The 7338-nt window shown below is 33.1% G+C and overlaps 2 non-coding genes across 2 annotated transcripts; both read left to right on the plus strand.

Moving 5' to 3' along the window:
- The first annotated feature begins 4483 nt into the window (after nt 1-4483).
- Nucleotides 4484-4568, plus strand: LOC132168282 (small nucleolar RNA SNORD25). The gene has a single exon (XR_009438800.1). It is a non-coding gene; the product is annotated as a small nucleolar RNA SNORD25 (small nucleolar RNA).
- Nucleotides 4569-4608: 40 nt separating this feature from the next.
- LOC132168350 (small nucleolar RNA snoR136) lies at nt 4609-4751 on the plus strand. The gene has a single exon (XR_009438864.1). It is a non-coding gene; the product is annotated as a small nucleolar RNA snoR136 (small nucleolar RNA).
- Nucleotides 4752-7338: the final 2587 nt, after the last annotated feature.

Below are 7338 nucleotides of genomic sequence, written 5' to 3' on the forward strand. Positions count from 1 at the left end.
AAAAAAAGTCGAGCAAAATCATCAGTAGCCAGTCTCTTGGGCAAGCCTCGATGCATCAGTCTGAAGATGGGTCAGCTGTAAACATAATTGTTTTACGGGTGGAAAGATAGAATGTAGGTCTACAACTTAATATATAGGTAGTCACGCATGAAACATGTCAATATGCGGTGAACTCAATCATTTTATAAACCATATATGAATCGCATACAATATCAAGCAACATGATTTCTATCGGTATCAAGTAAACAAGGTAGAAAATCATGCTAATGTGTATATTATTAACACAAAATTATCACATGTACCAATTATGCATTTAACCTTAAAGTTAAAGCAAATCAAGAAAATGGCTGTACAATGGCAGAGCTTTGATATTTATATATTTTTGCTCTCCTCGTTTTTAGCTCTTATAGGAGGAGAGATTGGAAGAGTGGAATTAGCTTTTGCATGTAAAGGAATTGCATAATTTGGGGTTAAACAATGGGAGTTTGTCCTTGCAGTTGAACCTTTTTTTCCCTTGGTTTTAACTTTTGGGTGCTATAATGAAAAGTTTCTGGTTTTGAGGTTTTGGGGACTGAGATAACTAAATTGGGTGAGTTTTTTTTTTTTTTTTTTTTTATTTTTATATGTCCGCCTAAGAGGGGGAGGGGGGATTCGAACTAGTGACTTCAGCTTCATTAGGCGTGGTCTCGGTCGATTGAGCTACCTCTTGGGGACTAAGTTAGTTGATATATTGGTTCTTGTGGATATTTGTTTTGGTTGGTTACCCAACAAAGGGTAAATGGACAATTTGTAAACATTATGTAGCATGAAGGTTAACTATTGAAAGATATTGGCTAGATATTTAAACAGCTTTATGCCATCCCTGTTGACAGGGCTGGCACATCTTTTGACCCATTTTCTGTTGATTAGTTGTATTATTTGCACTGTAATTTTCATTATGCAACTGTTGTTGAGAAGTCTACCCAATTTTTCGTATTTTGATCCTTGTAACCCTTTTCTCGATTTTCTTAGAAAATATATATATATATTGGTGAAGTAATTTGATGGATTGGAGGTGATGGGTTCAAGTCTCACCATCGGTGACTAAAGAAAATAAAGCTCACTTACCAAAAAAGAAAAAGGCTCATGTCTATTATATATCTAAGTCCACCAACTTTTCACCATTATATATGATATATTTTTTATGGTGCGATTAGGGGTCAAACAATGACTTAATCATGCTTGAGGGATCATTTTTAGTGCTTCCCACTAATTCGTTGGCTTCTCTTATTTGATGACCCATCAATAGTAACGCTTAGGATATGATGTCTCAATATTTGACCTCCACTTATCCTTTTAGCTCATAAAAATAAAGATTATGATTAATATATGGACAATTATATTGACTCTTTCAAATTACCAATCATTTTATAATGTCCTCTCAAACATTAAAAAGTTGTAATTGACTCTGTCAAACTGTTAAAAACTTTTACTTTGTCTTCTCCGTCAGCATTTTTCGTTTGACCTACACGCGATGTAAAATGTCTATTATACCTTCTATCAATCGTATGAACATACAATTATACTCACCAATAAAAAACACTTTTATGGCCGGGATGACCCACAACTCATGGCAAAACCTTAAGTCTTCTCTTGGTGTTTTCTTTTCGGATTTTTTATTTGATGCAAGGGTATAATAAATATTTTACATTATGTGTGTCACACATGACACGTTTTCGTCTGAATCAATAAAAAAATCCAAACGAAGGAAGGGCTACGTGAAAAGTATAAGTAATTAAAATGAGTCTATTACAATTTTTTTAAACTTTGGATGAGTCATTACAAATTGGTTGAAAAGTTGGATTGTCATTGTAAATTTGTACCACAATGGCATGTTTTGATTTTGGTGCTTTTTCTGTGTTAATTGAGAGAGATATATGTGGAATTAGCTTTGCAACTTGCAAGTAAGGGGATTATATTGATTAGAAGTTAATGGGAGCAACTCACCAACAATTGGGAGCCTCCAATTTCCTTCTTTCTATCTCTAGATTTATGCCATGACAACTAATGGCAATCCAATGGTTCAGAAAAAACCAATGGGCCACAATAAAAAAAATCTAACTTTCATTAGCTTAAAAAAGAGAAGAATCATCCACCATTGACAAGTGTTTTCTATAGCTTCATTTTTATTGTATTGATTTTTTTATATTTTATTTTTATAATGATACAATTGAGTACGTACTTTTATTTTTATTTTTAAAAATATGGTAGTTGAATAAGGAATATTCCTATAATATGCTGAGAATGAAACTATTCTAACTTCCATTAAAACTCTAGGTGTAAATTTGAGTTTGGAAAAGAAAATTGAGTAGACCAGACACTAATCCGACGCCAAAACATGAAAATACTCGCATGAGAACATGGTGGCGCGTGATGGCACGTGGGAGTATGTGAAGTAGCCGAGTCAATAAGAAACTTCACAATGTGGCTACTGAACCGATCTTTTTTTCTTTTTTTTTTTTGAAAACAGATTTGATGACGGCACATGAGGCGTGTGAAGAAAACGTTAGTGGATTCAAGCAACATGTGGAAGCACATGCGCGATCGTAAAAACACCATATCAATGTCAAATTGTAGATCGGGTCTCAACGAGGCAGCAATAGAAACCTAGAAAAGAATAATAAAAGCAAGAGAGAGAGAGAATACAATAAATTTTGGAGTAGTTCAACTTTAGAGGTTTAGGTCCACCATTAGTAAGCATCACACCCCATGATAAGAGAAGCTAAAATGGTGTGAAGTTTGGGCATGCAAGAAAACATAATAAGCTAAGACATATACTCAAAAGCACAAATACAAAGCCCAATGGGCCCCTGATTTACCAGCATAAATACAACCTTAAACAGACACTCCTAAGAGTTTTTAAGAGAAAAAGGCTGGGATGTTATGTCAAGTGTCATCTAAAGCTATTCCTCATAATCTGCCAAGAAATATTATGAAAAATATGAATATTCCCATAATATGCACATCATGTAATTGAATTATACTAGTTAATAATTAAAAAATTGGAGTTTGAAATTGTAATTGAACCCCCCCCCCCCCTTTTTTTTTTCTTACTGAAAAGTTACAAGATTTGAGGTTTTTGGAGACTAGCTAGCATGGGCAGATTGGTCATGGAATGAAAGGTTGAAGTTTATATCGTCATGATTAAAATTTTGTTGATCATGGTTAATAGATGGCCATGATGGAATAAAATTTGCTAATTAGACATAGACTTCTCATGCTTACCCTGTACCAAAACATAGGTGATTCCATATGGCATAGTAAAATAAAGCATATTGTGTGATACATAGGATCCTTGTACCTTGTACGTGGTTGCTCATCGATATGTGGGCAGATTGGAGTCTTTCAATGTGGTTTGTAGGGTCACTTTGTTGGATTATAAAGAAGCACAAAGTGGTTTTTTAAATGACAAACCTTTTTTTTTTAAAAATAAAAAATAAAAATAAAATTGGGTCGATAAAATTTGTTCAATTCAATTTATAAAATGGTTATGTGTCTCGTAAGAATGTAGAATTGTTCATGTCAATTATACGAGAAACTACTAACTCTAGACTTCCATTTCTCTCTCTTTTTTGTTCGAATAATAATGAGTAGTAATTTGTCCAACCTAAACCTTAGGTAATCATATAAAAAATTGTGGATTTGGTTTGGGTCCCGTTGAAATTGAAATATGTGTTCCATATGTTATGTTATTGAACACATGTCTCAATTCTAAACGGGTTTGATTCTTCTGACCAAAAAAAAAAAACGGTTTGATCCTAATTGAAATTGTGCATAAGTCAAATCATAAAGGAGTAATGTTAAACCTACGATTCTTTTATAATTTATTGATACGTTTTGGAACGTGATTGATTTAAAATAATAATAATAATAATTTTTTATAAAATTCTTTATGTCATTTTAGTGCTCTCTTGGGGTTTTATGTTATTTTCCCGGGTACGGGTTTTTTTCAAATACGGGAGGAATGGGTTGTGGGTTATAACAATTTTTTTCCCGGGTACCTGGCTACCTGCCCCGCCCGGCTAACCTAAGGAAAACCCTAATTTCCTAAATACTATAAATCTCTCGCGTCTAAGTTCTAACCTAAGCACAACAGCCTCCAGCTAGCTGCGTCTTCATTGTTCTTTCCCTGTGATTTTCTTCTCCAGCCCCAGCTGGCCTTCAGATCTCTCTCCCTTTATATCCCAAAATTTTCAAAAACCACAACTTAATCTATCTCATGTTTTAGTTTTACTTGTTTACCGAAAGGCTTCATCATCTGGTCAGTGAGGATTCGATCAATGCCCATATGACTCGTTCCCTTGAAGCAAAAGTGAGTGTGTTGTTTAATATTCAAATTTCTTCCTCGCATTTTCCTCTTGCTTTGGAAGAACACTTGAACAACTATATTTTTTATAATTCATTTCTCGTTTGTGGGTGATATATAGATGGGAGTACCATATGTTGCAACGGTGATGAGCCTTTTACAGACCTGTAATGATTTGCGGCAATGATCGCAATTTTAAGAACATCTAAGGGACTGAGTTTCATATTAGTACTCCCAATTTATCTTTTTGTTTTGTGATTTGTAGGGCTTCAAATCCTTTGTTTTCTTAGGCTTGCACTAACTTTTGTTTGTGTGAGGCTGTGTTGAAGTGAAGCCCAAGATATTTGTTCTCCTCGCTATCCAGTGCTTCCTTTATGTTGCATTAGGACGTCGGGGAACTACATTCATTGTTTTCATTCCCATCATCTTCAACCCTTTTTGTGTGTTGGTGTGATGTTGCACTTGTGCTTTCCTAAATGTTGCCAGACAAGTTGGTGGTCGTGTTGATGTGGTTCGCTCTTTACAACGGATCTCGATATGTATCCGAGTTCTGCAAGAGGTAACATATATATGAACCTTTATCTGTCGTTCCTCTCTACGGAGAATTTTGGTGTTTGCCTTGGTGATGGTGGCTTGGGACTTCTCATACACACTTAGTAATACACATGTGAGGGAGCAGGGATGTCAAACATTTTCCACCATCAGTTAGGTGTGTGAGTAATGTTTGAAAGAAGAAAGAAAGTGTTTGAAAGACCGAATGTGGATGTTGTTACACCATGGAACTTGAATATGTGACATAATATAAAACAATTGAACCAATTTTTGTTGTTGGCACCAAGAAAAGAAAGATTTTAAATACTCATTTCACATTTCACTTTCATATGTTTGAATTTTGTTTCTTTTTTTAATAAAGACCGATTCAACCGCTAACGAAAACTGTTATATGAGTTAAGTGGCATAGGAATTGGATAAGAAAAGGGTTGATCAAAATTCACTAGTGATCTTTTCAAAATTCAAAATGGTTAGAAGTTGATTGAGATCCCCTGTAGAAGTGGGAAAATTGCCCACCAATTTTTTTTGAAAATCATAATCATCCATTTTTGTCCAATAGTCACTATTTTGCCACGTGTCTCACTCAATATAAAATAATAAAATATTATTATTTTTTAAAAAATAAATATAAAATTAAATAATAAAAAATAAAAATAATTATTAAAAAATATGGAGTGGCTGAACCATCTCATAGGGGGTGGCCGGCCAATGAATTAGTGGGAAGCACTCCTAAACATTAAAAAGTTGTAATTGACTCTGTCAAATTATTAAAAACGTTTACTTTGTCCTCTCTCAGAAACAAAAAATGCATTATGTGACCTACACGCTATGTAAAATGTTTATTATACCCTTTATCAAATGTATGAAAATACAATTATGCTCACCAATTAAAAAATGAAAAAAACTTTTATGGCCGTGAAGGCCCACAACTCATGGTAAAATGTGTGTGTGTTTTTTTTCTCTGAATTTTTTATTTGATGCGATGGCATAATAAATATTTTACAAATTGGTTGAAAAGTTGGAGGAGGGTTGGTAAGGCAGTATGGATTGGCATTGTAAATTTGTACCACAATGGCATGTTTTGATTTTGGTGCTTTTTCTGTGTTAATTGAGAGAGATGTATGTGGAATTAGCTTTGCAACTTGCAACTAATTAAGGGGATTATATTGATTAGAAGTTAAAGGGAGCAACTCACCTCCAATTTCCTTCTTTCTATCTCTAGATTTATGCCATGACAACTAATGGCAATCCAATGGTTCAAAAAAAAACCAATTCTAAACGGGTTTGATTCTTCTGACCCAAAAAATAAAAACACAGGTTTGATTCTAATTGAAATTGGACATAAGTCAAACCATAAAATAGTAATGTTAAACTTACGATTCTTTTATAATTTATTGATACGCTTCGGAACGTGATTAATTTTTTAACTCTCTTCAATCATATATTCAATCACATATTGACATGTATAATAAATTATAAAAGAAAAAAAAAATTGTAAGTCTAATATTTTTCAGCCGAAAATTGTTTATCGTTGGAGTAACTATGAGGTCAAAATACTTTTTTTTTTTCTTTTATTTTATTTCTAAAAAAATATGAGGTCAAAAATTTTCCCAATGCTAACTCCATCTGGTTTCTCTAACCCGGAGAAATTATTTTCTGTGGGTTCACATTGTTTCGTGGTGAAAGAGTGGACTTTGTAGCCCCAAGTGTCATACCTTTTAAACCACATAATATAGCTTGTTTCTTTTTTTTTTTTTTTTAATTTTTTTATTTATTTGTTCTGAGCTAGAGCATAGTTAATTCATCCACATTCAAACAATATAAACCCACCCTTCTCTATTATATTGTTCCCTATAAAAATATTTTTTTTTCCCAATTAAGCAATTTTAACTAAAGAATAATTTAAATGGGGTCCAATAATAAGTTTGAATATTGTTTCATTTGTTCACCTCTTATTTGAATTAAATATTCACTTGATTGGTTTCTCTAATTCTTAAGAAAGAGTTTAACCTCGCATGTGACCGAGAGTATTAGACGATTAATTAAATAATTAATATTAATTCTTTCATAGATGAGAATTTTCTTTCATGATTTTGTTTTTTTTCAAGAAACAAATGCCAACTTAAAAAATATATTCCATTTTTGGAGAAAATGACTGAAAATAATATAAAGTAGATGAAGAAAAATACCCTACAAAACAAGAAAGAAATTTGTGGTGCAATTTAGCTCTCCAAGGGTGAACAACTTGCCTCACTTTACCATCCCACTTTTCCTTCTTCTGCTAGCTTTGTGTGTTGAAATGGAAATAAGAAACAAGAATCATCTTTAATAATTTTTTTGTCATTTTGTATATAAACAGAAAAGTTTAATTCAAACAACAACTCTCTGTAGACAAGATGTGAAGAAAGAAAAATGAGTGAACCAGCTTGATTGAGTGAGAT

The sequence above is a fragment of the Corylus avellana genome, chromosome ca1, assembly GCF_901000735.1.
Source record: "Corylus avellana chromosome ca1, CavTom2PMs-1.0".
NCBI lineage: Eukaryota > Viridiplantae > Streptophyta > Magnoliopsida > Fagales > Betulaceae > Corylus > Corylus avellana.